At 37.7% G+C, this 20,000-nt stretch overlaps 2 protein-coding genes and 1 long non-coding RNA gene across 3 annotated transcripts in view; 1 reads left to right on the top strand and 2 right to left on the bottom strand.

Moving 5' to 3' along the window:
- Nucleotides 1-10,533, bottom strand: part of LOC146488443 (retinal homeobox protein Rax-like) — a 205,067-nt gene extending 194,534 nt beyond the window's left edge. The window contains exon 1 of the mRNA XM_085117933.1: nucleotides 10,518-10,533. The gene's annotated coding sequence lies outside the window, so the exon portion shown is untranslated. The remainder of the gene's footprint in view (nucleotides 1-10,517) is intronic.
- Nucleotides 1-18,765, bottom strand: part of LOC146488442 (uncharacterized) — a 27,099-nt gene extending 8,334 nt beyond the window's left edge. Inside the window, exon 1 of the mRNA XM_085117949.1 lies at nucleotides 18,587-18,765. The gene's annotated coding sequence lies outside the window, so the exon portion shown is untranslated. The remainder of the gene's footprint in view (nucleotides 1-18,586) is intronic.
- On the top strand, nucleotides 4,073-9,744 carry LOC146488444 (uncharacterized). Its single transcript, XR_014866329.1, has 2 exons — nucleotides 4,073-4,586; nucleotides 7,382-9,744. It is a non-coding gene; the product is annotated as an uncharacterized LOC146488444 (long non-coding RNA).
- Nucleotides 18,766-20,000: the final 1,235 nt, after the last annotated feature.

Here is a 20,000-nt window from a genome sequence, read left to right as displayed (position 1 = left end):
GGGGTGGAGGGGAGAGAAATATTTTGATTTTATAAATAATTGCTAATGACTCTTGTAATCTATTTACTTACTGACGTGAAATTCAATAGGAAACGGTAAAAAAAATAAATAAATAAATATCTTAAGAAAAGTTAACAAAAACGTCAATTTCTGTAGCCACCTTCTGGAAAATCAGCTCAGATAGCACAAGGGTATAGGCTCGAATTTCCCAGAAAGGATTGATATTCTGCTTTGTATCATAAATCACTTCAGAATGATCCGTAGCAATCAAATGAACAAGAAACGGTGCTTTCAAGAGTTGTATTTTTGGGTTAGAAATTGTGTCCTTAACGAGTGACATAAAACAAAGGCTAACAGGTCCTGAAATGACAGGCTACGCTCGGGCTTCAAAGCCGTCTGTTAACATCAGCTACATTGCTTGACAAAAAAAAATGTGATTTAGACAAGCAGGGCTATAACATATGCACCATATTTTAATTTGTTTAATCTCATTGAACTCATTTGACTTATACCATTGAGCTAAATTAGCACAAGGGTATCGGCTCGAATTTCCCAGAAAGGATTGATATTCTGCTTTGCATCATAAATCACTTCAGAATGATCCGTAGCAATCAAATGAACAAGAAACGGTGCTTTCAAGAGTTGTATTTTTGGGCTAGAAATCGTGTCCTTAACGAGTGACATAAAACAAAGGCTAACAGGTCCTGAAATGACAGGCTACGTTCGGGCTTCAAGACCGTCTGTTAACATCAGCTACATTGCTTGACAAAAAAAAAATGTGATTTAGACAAGCAGGGCTATAACATATGCACCATATTTTCATTTGTTCAAGCTCATTGAACTCATTTGACTTATACCATTGAGCTAATTATTAAAGTTCCGTTTCTGTCAGTAAAACGCGGGGTCGGGGTCGGGGCCGGGGCCGGGGCCGGGGCCGGGGCCGGGGTCGGGGTCGGGGTCGGGGTCGGGGTCGGGGTCGGGGTCGGGGTCGGGGTCGGGGTCGGGGTAATTTTTTTTCTTTTTCTTTTTTCTTTTTCTTTTTTCCTTTTTTTCCTTTTTTTTTTTTTTTTTTTCTTTTTTTTTTTTCAACATCACAGGTCATTTGTGGGTCAAATAAGGATTAAAGCCAATATAAAAAAGTCAAGTCTCTAAAGCTTACTAGCTTAGGATAGGTCATCGGTGACAACACTCGATGCAGTTCCGTATTCTGGCGGACATTGGTTCCGTGAATTGACTACCTTTTATTCTTCTAAGAAACGAAATGAGGCAAAAAATACAAGGTAGGACCAAGGTCTTGAACTAGAATGTGCATGAACTTACTATGAACATCCCCGCCGCCTTCCATGATCGTGCCCGTTTGTTACAGTCAATCCATGTCAGGCGTGACTATTATTTCCGAGAATGAAATAAACATGCGCTCAAATTCCTTTGTAAAGCTCGGCATTTGAATGGAATGTAGAACATTTCTCTGGAAATCTTTCCGAAAAAGACGCATTAACTGACAAAAAAAAAAAGATTCAAAATACTTGAGAGACAACTGTTATTCTTGAAATACTTGTGCTAAAATGTAAAGAAAAATTCACAGTTTTATACCGTCAATAAACTAGGGAAATTTCTACGAGAACTCTGAAATCTCATTGCCGACATTAAAACTGACATGTAAATAGGCCTTATCACGGTTTTCGACGCTATTTTGACGAGTAGGCAAACAGGCTTGAAATGGAAATCCGATGTCAAATAATTTTCATAAAACATCGCTTCTGAAAAATTCATGAATTGGAAACTTTTGGCATTAGGAAAAGGATTTTAAGAAAAAAAATTGGAGGGATGTAACTGTGCCAGAAAGCGTCCAGTCGTGTTTTGAACTTTCCATACATTTTCCTGTATTTTTTTCCCGCGAACTATTTTTAGTAGCAGTTCACGACTGGTTCGCTTTGCAGACAAATGTATGGAAAGTTCAAAACACGACTGAACGCTTTCTGGCACAGCTACATCCCTCCAATTTGTTTTGCTAAAATCGTTTTCCTCGCGCTAAAAGTTTCCAATTCATGAATTTTTCAGCAGCGATGTTTTATGGAAATATTTTGACATCGGATTTCCATACAAACACTGTTATTTCAAGCCTGTTTGCCTACTCGTCAAAATGGCGTCGAAAACCCGTGGGGGTGTTCATAGTAAGATCATGCACATTCTAGTTCAAGAATTGTTAGTTCAAAGAAATATATTGTCTCGTACCTTGTATTTTTTGCCTCATTTCGTTTCTTAGAAGAATAAAAGGTAGTCAATTCACGGAACCAATGTCCGCCAGAATACGGAACTGCATCGAGTGTTGTCCGGTCACCGATGACCTATCCTAAGCTAGTAAGCTTTAGAGACTTAACTTTTTTTATATTGGCTTATTTGACCCACAAATGACCTGTGATGTTAAAAAAAAAAGGAAAAAAAAAAAAAGAAAGAAAAAAGAAAAGAAAAAGAAAAAAAAGAAAAAAAAAAGAAAAAAAAATAAAAAATAAAAAAAAAAATGAAAAAAAAAATGACCCCGGCCCCGACCCCGCGTTTTACTGACACCCAAAAGCCGTTTCCTTTCGAGTTCGCAGCGTCCTTCTCAAGCATGTTAAGGCATGGCTCAATGCCATGTCTGGGTAAAAATAGAAACAATTATTACTCTGCAGAAATTTACTGAAAGACCATCAAACTTGGCAGGGATACAGAACTTGATGACCTTGACTCAGTTCTAACCTCAGATGTCGAAAAAAAGATGTCACGTGACCGGTTATGATTGTTTCTTTGCTCAAAAAGGAAATAGAAAATAGGGTGCCGTGTTTATATATGATGAATATCGATTAGAACATTTTCCTTACTATATGGTTATGCCTCACATGAATCTGTCCTGAATGGTTGTTTTCAATATTTAGTTAACGGATTATTTAACAAAGTAGGTCACGTGACTTATTAAGAGCAATTCTTCAGGAAAGTGAAGCAAAGTTGGAAATGAAAAATTTTAACCCCTCTTCAATTTTTGTGTGTAGGTAGGTTACCTTGGGGGATGGACAAAAACAACCATATTTGGATCGGCAAATGTATCGTTGCCATGGTAACCGCACTATATGACGTCGGCCTTGGGACCATGTTTTGAGGAAAAGTTCCACTCTCAAAAAGTAAAAGTAAACGAGTCTGGTTCTCGAGTGCATGTGAACCAATTCAAATGAAATTCATACAGATGTTAGAACCACTCTCCCAGTTTATAAAATTTGCCATTACAATAATTTGGGTTTTATAAACAAGAAGAAAATGCTCGTCCTACTATGTTCCCTGTCAGCCATTTAGACAAGCAGGAAAAACAAGCACAACGATATTCGTTATTTCTACGAAAGTACTCTTTCCACATAAACCAAATTAGCAGCAGAGATTACATAGATATTGACCTTTCTAAATATCATAAAATCAATATGGGGAAAACTATACTCTGGCCATGGGTGTTGAAGACACCTGGGACAAATTGCAAAAAATTGCAAAATTGGTAATTTTGAGAGCTCTAGTGTTTAGCTCAAACAGGCTTTAGAGAGAGAAAATCAGCTTTAAAAGTATCTTTTATCATCTTGTCTGCTACCTACATTTAGTAAATAAGGTTTTGGCGAACAAATTTGATGAAATATAAATTGATACAGGGTTTTGGGAATTTCTTCAGGATGCTTTCGTCGCGTGGTTCTCTCCAGTATCTCTCCTTCGCACGTTCCGTCTTTTTGACCAAATCTAGCGCAGACTAACAGTTACTCCCATTGAATATCCAGTTTGCTGTGTTTCAGACCAGGGATGATGATACAAGTAGCCCGCACACACTTGACAAATAATAGTTGACAAAGTCCAAAACATGGTCGTAATGCTTGCGATTTGTGCCATCGGGCACCTAAATTCATCAATATTATTCAGCCAGGAAGTAAAGTAAATGTCTCGAGATCGATGTACAAAGCAAATGCATGCCTTTGAACAATCCAAAGTAACGTCTTTGGCTAAAATCGAGTCAGATATTGCGATAGTCGACAAGCAGGGGCGGGGCAGAAGACTCGTCAAATTTTCGTATCTGAATCATCCAACAAAAGTTGACGTCACATCCGGTCAAATTGGCGCTCAACAGCTTGTCTCGGCGTAGTCGAATGATGGCGTCCGGGTCGGGCATGATTTCTTCGGATTTTTGAACCATCCGTATCAGGAATTGTGAACTGTGGATATGAAAGATGTTGTAAAGATATTGCTTCGACTTCATGAGCAAGGGTTTTCCAAAGAAGTGATTTTTTTCTATTGTTTTGACGGAAAATACGAGACAGCTAAGCGTCGTGTCATGGCGAAAATTTCACACTCTCAAAACGAGTGGCGTTCAGACTTTTGGCTCTTGTGGCTTCTGATCGTCCGAAAGCTGAAATTTTAATAGCCTATCCCGTGTGCAACATAATGGAGGAGACATCGTCAGTCATAATTTGCAGTGTTAACATCGGGAACCTAATTATCACTCGACGTGAAGTGTTGGAAGCCTGTATCATTGAAGCTGTTCCAATTGTCTTCGTTGTAAGAGACTCGTAATCTTCCAGGTGAGTAAATGTGGTTATCTGCATTTCCAGTTCTTTTCTGCCGACGTGAGTACCTTTACATGTGGGCTTTAGAGTAATAAGTCGGTTTTGTGCTTCGTAGTTCTTTAATAAAGACGCAAGTGACGTTCAATTAATAAATAGCCATAGTAATTCTCTTATCTGAAATGCATTCATATCATGTTGTCCTGCCAGTGCAGGCTTGAGGAGGGGCTTGAGTCAGAAAATGTATCTGCGTGGCCTGGTTCATATTGCTAGTGTGAGACTAGTAACTCCATGGGAAGGGAGGGAGGGGGGGTCCTATGAGAAGCCCATTTAGAATACCAACACTACTGCTTAATACTATTATTCCCAGCGTTTCATGATCAGGGACCGCAGATAGAGGGTCTGTGCGGGCTTTTGCTACCCCCCCCCCCCCCCAAAAAAAAAAAAAAAAAAATGTATGATGAATGACTTAGTAAGTAATGAAATAAATTAAGAATGGAAAAAATCGCAAAGGAAATGGAATTAATTTTTAATGGAAAAAATTTACTGGCAAATATAGAGGCGTGGATAATTTAAGTAACAGACATTGTGATAAAAAGTTGCATGCAAGTGGCAATACTTTCGTTCAACAATGACCCACGAATGCTCTATTAACCTGACGATACTTAAAACAGTTATAAAGTTAAGAGAGAACAGACAGACCTTCTCTTCTTGACATTGCCAATGAATTTCCCGATCACAACAGATACGGAAAGCAATATGATGCACAGTAAATATCCGCCACTGCCTCATTACCCCTCACCATCTTCCTCTAATTTTTGGTATAATTTAATGGCAGCTCCGGGAAAATCCTTGGATTTCTGGATTATTTATAATTAAGGTTGATGACAGTATTACTACAGTGGGAAATATTCCAATGTATTGATGGTGAATTTAAAGAACTGATAAAAGGAGCTCGTGAAGATGGTTGCAATTACTAATTAATGTAGGCACTAGATAAATCCCGGCCTGGGTTCCAGGTGAGCATGAGGGCATTATTGGTAGTGGTCCTGAGTTAAAACTTAGTCGTATAGTCATAATTTTTTCTGTCTTTAGCTATTTTGGTTTAGCACCTCAATGCTCATGGTTGGTCATTCTTCTTCTTTCAAAGCCTTAGCAGGATGGGCTGCTAAAATTGGCTAGAACACAGCTCATTGGTTCCCACCCAGATTTCATCTAAATTTTTCCACTTTCCGGTTGTATTAGTACTTGTTTGGTTGAGCATTAAGAGTACCTAAAGTAGTGCAAGCACCTAAAGTGGTGCAGGGACCTCAACTAGTGCAAGAACCTTTAGTAGTACAAGCACTATAGCTGTTTATAGTCCTGTATAGCTGCCTATACCGCTGTATAGCTATATATAGCACTGTATAGCTGCATATAGCCCTGCATAGCTGTGTATAGCACTGTGTAGGTGTATATAGCACTGTATAGCTGCGTATATAGTGCTGTATAGCTGTGTATAGCACTGTATAGGTGTAAATAGCTCTGTATAGCTGCGTATAGCCCTGCATAGCTGTATATAGCGCTGTATAGGGGTGTATAGCTCTGTAAAGGTGTGTACAGCCCTGTAAAGGTGTGTATAGCCCTGTATAGGTGTGCATAGCCCTGTAAAGGTATGTATATCTCTTTATAGGTGTGTATAGCCCTGTATAGCTGTGTATAGCGCTGTATAGGTGTGTATAGCGTGGTAAAGGTGTGTATATAGTTCCACTTTATAGGTGTGTATAGCCCTGTATAGATGTGTATAGCCCTGTGTAGCTGTGTATAGTGCTGTATAGGTGTGTATAGCCTGGTAAAGGTGTGTATATAGTTCCACTTTATAGGTGTGTATAGCCCTGTATAGGTGTGTATAGCCCTGTAAAGGTGTGTATATCTCTTTATAGGTGTGTATAGCCCTTAAAGGTGTGTAATATATTATACCGGTGCATCCATGGCATTCTCCTATATAAGTGTGTTCTCCTATATAAGTGTGTATAGCCCTGTAAAGGTGTGTATAGTATGGAATATATTATAATATATTATATATACCGGTGCAACCATGGCATTCTCCCATGGAGTATATACCCAGGCTTACATGCATTTAAAAATCTATTGCCCACTTATCCATTGTTTGTCTTTGTAATCATATTTGGCAACAGCTGCCCAATAATGTAGCTTTTTCTTGTACATAGTTCCACTTTCTTCTTGTCAATGATGCAGATTAGTGGTCCGTTGGTAAAGTTGTAAAAATCTAGAAGTCCTATGGTTCATTGAAAATCAAAAAGTCAAAATAATATTATAACCATAGCAATAGTTCAAAAAACACACATCAGTTCAGTGACAGTAGACCTATGTAAGAAAAACTATAGGTGATGTGTTTTCAACTTTCTCTTCTTCATGCTTGTCAAGGATGCAAATGAGAGGCCTGCTGGTAAATTTCATATTAGTTCAATTCAAAGAAGGCTTAAAAATTCAATCACCACACCAAAACAACAAACCTCCCACCACCCCCCCCCCCCCCGCCCCGCCAAAAAAGGGGGGATTATATAAATGTATATATTTGTTAACCACCTGGGTGATAGCAGACCTCAAAATTAAGAAAATTTACTGGTGTGGGTGTTTTTAGTTCAATGGGTCTTGCATGAAGGGAAAGGGAAGGAAGTGGACAAATATGTTTGCATTATATTAATAGGGTTTATAAGTTATATTACCGTAGTTTAGAATTTTCCTTACCTACATGAAATTTTTAGGGATTTAATGTTTTTAATTTTTCTTTTTAATCATTTTATTTTTAGAGATTTAAACAAAAACTCAAAAGGAAAGAGACCGGCAAATCCCCCTAAAACGGCTAGAAAGGAAACAGACAGCGAACGGAAGAAAGCAGCAAGACTGGAAGAAACTGCGATGGCCATACAGTTAGCAGAAGCGGGGTTCTCATTAGAAGGCGGGACCCGGGTACCGGTACCAGGATACACAAGAGTCAGTACCTGCCTACTTTCAAACTGAACATAAAGAAATTCACTTCAAGTGTAATTTTCTGCCCAGCTACTCTCCTGTAGGTGCCCCCCTACTTCAAAACTTAATGAAACCCCTGCTGAGAAGACAAGGAGGAGCTTGTAAAAAGGGAAACAGGGATTGTGGCACTTGAGAGAAGAGTCAAGAGACAAGAAGAGTCAGTTAAAAAGTAAAGCGAACAAATTAAAAAAAAAAAAAAAAAACAGTAATGGAGGCCCAGTGGGTGGCTGCCCAGCTAAGGCATATGGCTGGTCAGCTTGACAGCTTGGCTGACCAAATTTTGGATCATAGGAATACGTCAATGTAATCAAACATGATGCTGTACACCAATGTGAAAATTATTGTCAGCAGACATTTATTAGACTTTGACACAGTAAATTATAAAAAATCATATACACTGTAGCTAAGTGGCCATTGCAGTTACTCCCGGTCTTGTCGCATTCTTCCTTTTGCTGTCTGTTTCCTTTCTTGCCATCTCAGGGGGATTTGCTGGTCTCTTTCTTTTTGAGTTTTTAAATCTCTAAAAATAAAATAATTAAATCGAAAAATTAAAAACATTAAATCCCTAAAAATTTCATGAAGGTAAGGAAGATTCTAAACTATGGTAATATAACTTATAACCCCTATTAATATAATGCAAACATATTTGTTTGGAATTGGAATTTTATATAAACTTAGATACTATGTCTCTATGAATACGCTTAAACAACTATACTATACGCTCATATATCCATATTGAAATTACGGGTCAATGAGCTGGGGTACTACATGCCAAACAAAATCTAAAAAGATAAAAATAAGCCATATTACTGCCTTCACTGCATCTTCTTTGCACACAAAAGAGATAATGCAACATTTTACTCTATTAGAAATCCTTAAGCTAGAGAACATTTTTAAGTTGAAAATTGGTTTCCTTCTGCATAAATTACAATACAATAAAAAAAAAAAACACCCACTGTACTCCATGATCTTGTTTCCCTAGCTTCTGATATCCATAAATATAATACCAGATTTGCCACTAGTCAAAACCTGTACAGACCATTTTCTAGAACTAATTATGGTTTAGCACGGTTTAGAGTAGTGGCATCACAAACCTGGGAAACAATTCCAATGGAAGTTAAGTGTCTGCGCCACAATGTCTTTAAGAAGAAATACAAACTTTTTCTACTTGATAGCGAAACATTAAATATAAAATAAAAAAAATTTAACGTATACTATATACTTATATATTTGCTGTAAACACTTTTTTCCTTACTGTTGTATTTTCATCTCCCAAGCCTAATTTAACTAGCAGAGCTCTTCAACCAGTATTATAAATTCTACTTTCCCCTATTTTATTTAATTGCACTGAGGTATTTTACAATAACTGTCCAAATTCCGGTGCGCTGATTGGCTCATAGCTATTGTCTATAAAAGTACAGACAATAAAAATGACGTCAGATGTAACGCGCACGCTTTTTCAATGGAAAAAATTGCCAATTCCGCTCGTACTTTTTCCATGTTATTGTAAAAAACAAATTGGCAGCAGTTTTCTATGGTCTATACTCTTAGCATACCTCAGTGACTATCGCATAACGCGCAATCTGATTGGCTACACAGGTGCTGTCTATCGATAGACGGCAGTTTGTCAGAGTGCGCGCGATTTAGCATGCATCATTGCACAAATATATCAAAGTTTATGAAATAAAAATATTTTTTTGCTTCATAGATCGATCTTTGAGGTATGCTAAAACAATTATTAGATGGCTCGCTCTCGGTTTCTATCGCCTTTGATAGTTGGCGAGGGGCGAAACAGCTGATAGAAACCTCAAGCTTGCCATCTAATTGTTAAATAGACCATAAAATGACACCATAAAATGTCCAAAACTTGGCGGTGAAACCACTCACCTGTGGCTCGTGGTTCCACTTGGGTTTTGAACATTGTTTGACATCATTTTATTGTCTATAAGAGTATAGACCATAGAAAACTGCTGTCGATTTGTTAAGTGGCCAACACGAAAGCCTTGCTCCTTTGACCACTATGCACTTCTTCCGTAGAAGGTAAAATCATTCAATAAAGTGCTCTGCACGTTTAATTTTTTCTTACTATAAAATATATTGTATTTCGTTGTAATAAGTGTGAATAAAATTGAATTGAATTCAATTGAATTGTCCACTTGCTTCCCTTTCCCTACCTGCAGGACCCATTGAACTAAAAATACCCACACCAGGTGGTTAATAAATATATATACATTTATATAATCCCCCCCCCCTTTTTTTTGGCGGGGCAGGGGGTTTGTTGTTTTGGTGTGGTGATTGAATTTTTAAGCCTTCTTTGAATTGAACTAATTTGAAATTTACAAGCAGGCCTCTCATTTGCATCCTTGACAAGCATGAAGGAAAGAAAATTGAAAACACATCACCTATAGTTTTTGTTACATTGGTCTACTGTCACTGAATTGATGTGTGGTTTTAGAACTGACTGTGTGGTTATTGAACTTTTGTCTTTTCATTGAATTGAACAGAACTCAATATTCCTTGTCAAAATGAACTTTGAATTTCATTGGTTCAAAGGAGACAATGTTATTTGAACTTAATGTATGGGTCAATTACTGCTGCTACATAACCTCCAGGAATTTGCAAATATATATATATATATTTTTACTTTATGTTATCTTCCCCAACCTTGGACACAGAAAAAGACAATTCCCCACCCTTAAATATTTGGCACCAACTAACATAACTGATATAACTGGTAAATAATTATATGATGAACAAGTGACATTGTCAGCCATAACGAGTTTTCAAAGTCCATTTGGCCCTCCATGTGTCCTTTGATAACCCAAAGAGGACTTCAAAACAAGGTAAGAACATCAGTCATGCCACTTGTCTGTGGCTTGTGGCATACTGTTTGTTCGTACCACAATTTGATGTCACAGGTGCATAATTATAGTGCAAATAATATAGTGCAAATGTATAAAAGCCTTAACCCATGAGCACCCAAAGTGGTGAGAGTGCAGATGAGATAAAGGGTGAAGGGGTTGTTTCTTTCAATACTTGAGAAATAATGTCATTCGCAATAATGCTATTTAATTTATTGTTTAAGATGGCTTGACATCAATAACTTTAACAACTGTCTCACACTAGCTTTAGCAATATGAACCAGGCCAGGCAGATACATTTTCTGACTCAAGCCCCCCTCAAGCCTGCACTGGCAGGACAACATGATATGAATACATTTCAGATAAGAGAATTACTATGGCTATTTATTAATTGAACGTCACTTGCGTCTTTATTAAAGAACTACGAAGCACAAAACCGACTTATTACTCTAAAGCCCACATGTAAAGGTACTCACGTCGGCAGAAAAGAACTGGAAATGCAGATAACCACATTTACTCACCTGGAAGATTACGAGTTTCTTACAACGAAGACAATTGGAACAGCTTCAATGATACAGGCTTCCAACCCTTCACGTCGAGTGATAATTAGGTTCCCGATATTAACACTGCAAACTATGACTGACGATGTCTCCTCCATTATGTTGCACACGGGATAGGCTATTAAAATTTCAGCTTTCGAACGATCAGAAGCCACAAGAGCCAAAAGTCTGAACGCCACTCGTTTTGAGAGTGTGAAATTTTCGCCATGACACGACGCTTAGCTGTCTCGTATTTTCCGTCAAAACAATAGAAAAAAATGACTCCTTTGGAAAACCCTTGCTCATGAAGTCGAAGCAATATCTTTACAACATCTTTCATATCCACAGTTCACAATTCCTGATACGGATGGCTCAAAAATCCGAAGAAATCATGCCCGACCCGGACGCCATCATTCGACTACGCCGAGACAGGCTGCTGGGCGCCAAATTGACCGGATGTGACGTCAACTTTTGTTGGATGATTCAGATACAAAAAAAGTGCCAGGCGCTATGGAGTGTTCTCCCCCGCCCCTGGTCGACAAGCCAAGAAACCAGGAGGGAGAGGTCAACTCGTGGGCTCGGCTGTCCGGATGATACGGGCCATCGTGACGTCACTTCCTGTGAAGCGCGGGAGTTTGTACAGTTTCGAAAATGGCGCTGGTGATTTTGTTGAATCAAACGACTTTTTTTTCCAGCCAGGCTCCGGATGGGGCTTGTTTTCTTGCTGAATAGATTTTTAATCTTCTTTTCTCGATATAGGTAAGTGTTCATTTATTTTCAACCCATTAATTATGCTGAAATTATTGCAGTGAAGAGTTACGTGTACTTGCGCTGATCGGAAAAGCTGAGATTGTCCGCGCCAGAAAAATTACATCTTATTAATTATACAAAGTACTGGTGAAACAGACATTTGGCTCGGGACGAGGTCAAATCTTAGTGAAAACGTTCCAGTTGAGATTAGTAAGTTATATTCGACTGTAAAAATGATCAGTGCGTTTGTTTCGCCGAGTGAAAAACAGTGAAAATTATAAGTTTGTGTTTATTGCTGAAACTTGACCTGAAGTTATAGAATTTGCCTCTAACATTATTAAAATAATTGATAGATACAAAATGATGATTCAAAGGAGTTTATTTTAATTTACCCATGCCATTTAACCTTTGTAAAGAAGACTTTTGCTGAGCAACCTAGAATTTTTGAAAAGCTTGCAAATATGCGGACGCCCGAGGAAACAGACTTTCTTTTGAACTGATAAGACAACTGATAATTACTTTTTGCGAGAAAATTCTCGAAATTTCACACCAAATCGTGTACTCCTGACTCAGTTTTCTGCCCAAACATATTCACAATAATTTCAGCTTTCTCTAGATCTCTAATACGGAGACATTTTGTCATAAAAATAAACTTATGATCCACAAAACAAATAAGCAAGGCGACGATAAATGCTGTGTTTCAGTTGATTTACATTAGTAAGATGATGAAAGAGTTGAAGTTGAGTTAAACTTAAGTACTAGTCCAGTGAGTAATTGAACCCTCCTTATGTATTCCAAACCTGTGAGAAAAAAACTTGTGCATTGCCCCTAGAATTTTGATGTTTAGATACAGAATGTTTGGGCTATTTTGCCTTGAAGCTGGCGTCAGCCGCTCGGCCTCGCACGGAAAGTCTTGTCATATTTTCCTGTTTTTGTGACATAATTAAGCAAAAAAAGCAAACCCCATTGCCCATTAACAATTACCAACTGGCAAATTACTTAGTACTGAAGGGTTCTTTACAACGTAGCTTTTCCGATAGCTGGAGAAAAAAGTGTTTTCGCCTTTCTTTTCGTGAGCGCTCGGCCAGACAGTACCGGAGAAATGCGTTTAAACCCACTGATCATTTTTATCAAGTTATAAGATAATTGTTTTTAATGGCCAATCGAAAGCTCATAACCACAGTAAGATGTCACTTTTCCCTCCTTGTTAAATTCTTTTGGATTCTCAAGTTATCTTTCTTCAAAGAGGCGCAGGCTGTCACTGTTTTGTCGCATTTGCTATAAACCAGTGTCAAACTTTTGCGTGTTCTCTTACTTGAAATATTAACTTCATGAGCGATGATGCTGTTTTCATGTATTATGGTAATAGGTTAATACATAGCTATGATTCTTTGATGGCCTGGCGTAGAATTATTTGACTGATCATCCAAGAAAAAAATTGGGCGAGGTTGTAGTTTATCAATCATTCAAACTTCCCGGGTTTTACAGGAAGTGACGTCACGATGGCCCGCATCATCCGGACAAGCAATCCGATTGCGAAAAGCCGAAGTTGACCCCTCCCTCCTGCAAGAAACTGAACGCATAGGCCGGAAGTCCGAGAGGCACGACTGCTGACCGGATGTAACACAATGTAATGGGATGTAACACCGGATGTATGTGTAATGTATCCTCTTGTGATGGGGTTGTTTTTCAATGGCAATGGTGAAGAAAGCCAAAAAAAAAAAAGAAAAGAAAAACAGAATAACCGAATGAAAACAAAAACAAAGGAAATGAAGCTGAACTGAAGCTTGGGCGGAAAATTGAACGCAAGATCATAATAGCCACCCCCCCCCCCCCCAAAAAAAAAAAAAAAAAAAAAAAAAGATTGCTCTTTAGACTGTGAAAATGCAATTAAAAATTGAGTTATGATAAACTATTCGTGACAAGAGAATGAAAAATTCGCGCGTGAAATCTTATAATTATTTACCTGCACGGCAAAGAATAAGATCCATTTCGTCGCTGATTTCATCACGGCTTATACTAAGTCCGTAGGCTTGCACGTGCCTGGAAATATCCCTTTGACATTGGCTGAATTTTATATTGTTTCCACTGCACTCACAAACTGAAACGTCCCTTTTGAGATTTGAAAGAGACCAACTTTCCATTGTACCGACCAGGATATTTTCCTTCGCACGACGATATGCAAATTTCCCTTACAGTGTTTTTGATCGACGGCACAAATTTACGTCCGGTCACCCCTCCCCCACCAAAAAAAACAACAGCAAAAAATAAATAAATAGATAAATAAATAAATAAATAAACAGAAAGAATGCCAAAATTTAGGCAGGTATTAGGTACTGAATGTGAAAATTTATCGGCTTGAAGAGGACTTATTTATTTCTGGAGGAGAGGTGGGTCAAAAAATCCAACTTCGTAACTTCTAATGTGTACGCTAATGCCCCAGATCAGCGACGTATCTTACATGCAGGCCATCCTTAACATCCAATAAGCAATGAATTAAAACAAACAAACAAACAAACCCAGGAAACATGGGCGGCTTATGTGGTTGCGTAAAACGACTAGTGAAGCGCTTTTATTTTGTCCTCTTTATTCACCACTGTAAAACAGTCATAAAAGCGGATCAAAAGTCGTCCTTTTATCCCCCTATCAATGATAAATTGTACCAAAAATATCTAAGGAAGAGATAATGCCATTGCGACAATTAGCCGAAGCTACAAAAACAAACAAACAAAAAACGCGTATATCGCATTTAAAACTACATCCAGTCAGCAGTTTTGCTACTCGCATTTCTGGTCTACATATATTTGGTCGTAAACAGGTCGTAAACAACGATTTCTTCGCTTCTCTACCATGCATCACGGAATGTACGGCTCGATTTAGCCAAAGACGTTATTCAGAATCGTCGCAAACATGCATTTGCTCAGCTGTGATCTTGATGCATCTATTTAACTTCCTGGATGGATTGTATTGATGAATTATTTCGATACTCGACACACGACTGTGTTTGACCTGTTAGACTGTTCTTTATTCGGGTCAATGCATCATCATCTTTGGTTTAAAAGAAGATGTTCGGCGAGGCCAGGCAGTTAGATTTGTCCTTTCCGCTAGAGTCTGTGCAAGATTTGGTCAAGAAAATGGAGCGAGCGAACTGAAGAGAGACCCATCCTATACGACAAAAGCATCCTGAAGAAATTCCCAAAAGTTGCAAGGTAGACTTTGTTTTGATTTATATTTCAGCAAATTCGTCGGCCAAAACCTAATCAATCAAATGTAGATAACAGAGAAGATGAATGAAAAAACCTCTGAAGCTGATATTTACTATCTAAAGCCTGTTTGAACCAAATACTGGAGCCCTCAACATTTCCAATTTTGCAATTTTTTGTAACCTGCCTCGGAGGTCTTCAACACCCATGGCCAGAATATAATTTTCCCCAAATAGATTTTATGATATTTAGAAATTTCAATATCTATGTAAGCTCTGCTGCTAATTTGGTTTTTGTGGAAAGAGTACTTTCGGAGAAATAACGAATATGGTTGTGCTTGTTTTTCCTTCTTGTCAAAATGGCTGACAGGCAACATAGTAATACGACCAAGGTCGTCTTGATTATAGAACCCAAAATACTACAACAGCAAATTTTATAAACTGGGAGAGTGGTTCTACCATCTGTATGAATTTCATTTGAATTGGTTCACATGTACTCAAGAACCAGACTCGTTTATTTTTACTATTTGAGAGTGAATTTTTCGGTCAAAACTTAGACCTCAGGCCGACGTGATCAAGTGCGGTTTCCATGGCAACGACGCACCTGCCGATCCAAATATGGCTGTTTTTGTTCATCTCTCCAGGTAACCTACCTCCACACAAAAAATAAAGGGGGGTTAAAAATTTTCATTTTCAACTTTGCTTCACTTTCCTGGAGAATTGCTCTTAAACTTCCTAATAAATTTTTAATTAAACCAAAACCTATGCCATTCAGGACAGATTCAGTTACTATACGATAGAAGTTACAATCACGCATGCTAAGCTCCGTGTCACAATGAACCATTCTTTTCCCATCTGACAAATTGTTTTGAGCGCAACTGTGACGTCATCAAACACGTGACCACTATTTTTATGCCTTAAGGAATATAAGGTCGCTGTAATATGTCTATTACAAACTTATGGCCACTCATTATTCAAGTTTTACCGTAACTGTCAAACAAGCAAAAGTAGAGAATACATATACACACATCGATGTTACACTGTACTGATTCACCATGCTTCCAAAAAACAGACAGAACGTTCAGCTTATCGATGTTGATGTAATCGCGCACGCGTTTTTCAGCTGGTGTATCGTGTTTTCTATCGACTCTGTAATTTTCAAGTTCTCTTTAACGTCTACACGTTTTTTAGTGGTGTTTACCTTCTGGTTTCTGAATCGAATGACCTATGATCCATCAACTACATTCGCTTGCCTACCATTGGATGAAATGCGTCACGTGACTAGCATACTCCAAATAAAAGCGGATGATGTCATCAAATGATATTATTCAGAATTCAAACTTCGAGACGTACGTTAAGAAAATACCAAACTACCCTTAGTGTAAACATTGCTTTAACAAACGTCTCTTGTTTAATAATCCCCCGGCCTGATCCCCCCTCAAAACGCACGTCGACTTATTACCCGTAAAAAACTATGTAATTCAACCCTCGGATTGCGATTTAGTTTTAATAAAGCATCTATCTATCTATCTATCTATCTATCTATCTATCTTCTATATATATATATAAAAAAAGCCCGGGTCCGTCGTTGCAGTGCAATAAAGTTGGCAGGTGAAAATAGAAAGAAGTTGTTTGAAAACTTCAAGAAAAATTGGAAGAGTGTTTTTTTGTTGAATGAAATAAGCACAACAATATGCTAGACGTAAAGGCGAGGCCAGAAACACTAAAATTTCAACACGCCACATACGGGGCTTTCCCTTTGTTTGGTTTGAAGGTTGCGGATATTTTTCCTCGGAAATTTAATATCTTTTTCTTCTAACTCACAGTTTTAATCTTACAGAGCTTTGCTGTCAAAGAAGTGTTCGCCTCATGGAACATTTAAAGGCCACGAACAAAAGATTTTTATACATTTTTGCCCCAAGTAGCTGTCGAGGTTATTAGCCTGCACGGGTCGCTGCGAACGGCGGCACTAGCGAAACTAAGATTTTGTATGTCTTCAATACCAGGCCTTCCTTGCTGATTTCACTGCATTTTCCGCTCGGCCAAACAAAGGTTCATAATTCTAGTGTTTTCTCTCCTTATGATTTCAAAATTTCTTGTTAAGCGGAGATAAAACCATTAGGTTCCGTACTTTTAAGAATTTTATCATTCTATAACGAAAACATGCGGTGGTTTGATCTGTCCCACAAATTCCTTCTCTTTACAGATTTTCTTCGTAAGGAGCGCTAACCTTTTGGGATAACACAAGCAAACAGCAGAATAACTTTCAATCTTCAGTATCAATGCTTTACGTATGTTTTCTGTTCTGCTGTTTGGGAGAATTAGTATATTGATGCCAAACAAGAGAGGATCCAAAACATTTTATCTTTGGTGAACAATTGCTGTCTTCTTATTACCTGTATGTTTGATCTTGTAGTGATATTGTAAGGAGAAATGACACTTAGACGACATTTTCATGCCTCAAATCTTCAACAGACTTTTTAACCCGAAAATTATCTTCTGAGCTCTGCTCGGGATATAAAATAAGCCAGCAATTCGACTGATAATCGAAGTGAGAGAAAAGTCGAAACTGAAGAATAAGCCGGTTGAGTGGAAAAAGGAACTTTCGTAAAACGTAGACATATGTAAATTTAACATTCTGTGACGCGCGGGGTGAAAAAAAATTAACTTCAAATAAATAAATAAATAACGAATTATATATCGTTTTAAACCCTTTTGCTAATATTTTGTTGAATTCTATCACCATGCGTTTCGCCGCACAAAGGTTGATAATTCGGTTGCTATTCTCTCTTTATATTTCAAAATTTTCTATATGGTTGTTTAATGAAACCCAGAAATTCTCTCTCAGAGAACCCAACGAGAAAACGTAGAAAAATCTTATTTCCCAGATTTACTAGCTGCTGTTTGCTTTACGAAAATACTAGCCAACCTTTTTTTTTTTTTTTTTTTCACGTTTTGGCATTTTTATCTTTTCGGGAACAAAAGAGGTTAGTTTTACAGTGTAACGAAATTTTGACCTAGTATTTTGCCGAAGAAAACTTTAGTTTTTGGTTGTTGTTGTTGTTGTTGCTGTTTTAAACTAAATCTGAATTTCTGAGGTGATTTACAACTTCCAAACAGATTTTCACCGAAAAAAACCGTTGGGTCGGCCCGTGACCCTTCACCTCTTCAAGGGTTTTTTATGTAACGAGGGCTTACTAGAAATTTTGGAATCACACAAGCAAGCAGATTTTTACAGTGAAAATAAATGAAAGATTTTAAGACGACTGTATTGTTATATTTTTTTAGTAGAATGAATGTTATAATTCCATCAAGGGCGGCACCCAACGGTTCACAGTTTTGTGGTTCGGAGGGAGTTGATCGCCTCAGTGGGGAGCAAATACATCCATCGTTAAAAAGTCGAATAAAGGTCAGCTATCATTTTCGTGGCTTAAATTTTCAGCTAAAGCATCCAAAAAGATCAATCTGTATTTCTAACATTTCACTTGAATACTCATTTCAAAGGAGACAAATTTGTTTTGGAACACAGGAGCCAACATTTGAAGTATTTTGCTTAAATTTTCTCGTTGGGTGTCGCTGTGCTATACTTGACTATCAGAAATGCAACAATTTTTTAAAATATCTTAAACTTACCACGATGTCTCTTACAGTCACAAATTGTAGCAATGCGCAATAATCGTAATACACACGGTACGTCGTGGCAAGAAAAAGGTCGCTTATTAACAACAATAAGAACTCGAAAACAAAAGACACCTTAAACTCGAAAAGAAAATACGCAATGTTAGGAAATGATGCACGTAAAACTCGAAAACGAAACACCCAAGGCTCGAAAACCATACATCTAAAAATTCGAATACAAAAATCCATCGCTAAACAATATAGCTAAAAACTAAAAACCTAACTACCGAGCTGTCGCTGCGACTGGTGTCTTAAGTATTACAACAATATTGTTTTCCTCTTTTTGTGGGTCATTCTCCCAGGGTTCTGATTACTGCATAATTTAATTCTTCAACATTAACTCATTACGGCCTCACTATCAGCGTATATATTCTCACTGCTCTACGTATGTTTTCTATATTGCTATTTGGGACACTTTATTTCGATGTTATCTTTGCTGATCAGTTAGTGTCTTCCTATGACCTGCACGGTTGATCTTGTAGTGATATTGTAAGGAGAAATTAAATCAGATCAAAATGATGTCCAAAAATTGAGCTTCTGTATTTTCAATGCCTACAGTTTATTCAATTCTTCAAAATTTACGGCGTTTTTATACACTTGTCTGAGTAATCGTTGACATAAATAAAAAGATACTTAATTACATACACTACCTCCAAGGAAAGGATGAACATTCTATGGTAAAACAATCCCTAAGAAAATCTGTTGACCTTCATTATAGCGGTCAAACTAGTTTTTACTCCAGTCTCATGAAGACGAGTGAATACTATAATTTCCCTAACTTTAATTATTACACATTGAATGAAAATAACATCAAACAATATATAGATCTTACAAAAACGAAACATATCTCTTATTGGCACTAAACCCTTCAACACTCACAAAAACTCAACTTTTATTACACAATCAAAAAAACTTATGGCCCCTCTGCTTACCTAGATCTTGCTTTCTCTTCTTTCAATTTCAAAATTTATTATCAAACGTAGCAAAAACCATGAAGTTGCGTACCGGGTTAATTTATGTAGTTCCGAGTATCCTTTAACAAAAACATGTCGTTGTTCGATCGATCTCACAAATTCCCTCTTCACAGATTTTCTTCGTTACGAGGCTAAATAGACTTTTTGGTATCACTCAAGCAAACAGCCTTTTGCAGTGAAATCAAATGAAAGATTTTGTAGCTTTTTGTTGTCAGTGGAATGAATGTTTTAGTTTCATCGTGGGCGGCACCCAACGGTTCATTTCGGTTGATATCTAGTCTGTTCGGATGGTGCTGATTGCCTCTCAAAGTCGGATTTAGTAAAACATCTCAAGTTTTCTTCGGCAAAATTTCAGCTACAAAATGTCGTGACACTGGAAAACGTTATCCTCTCGT

This window comes from Pavona decussata, unplaced genomic scaffold (assembly GCF_977016875.1).
Source record: "Pavona decussata unplaced genomic scaffold, jaPavDecu1.1 SCAFFOLD_9, whole genome shotgun sequence".
Lineage (NCBI taxonomy): Eukaryota > Metazoa > Cnidaria > Anthozoa > Scleractinia > Agariciidae > Pavona > Pavona decussata.
Note: the sequence above shows the minus strand (reverse complement) of the source record. Positions and strands in the feature narration are given on the sequence as shown.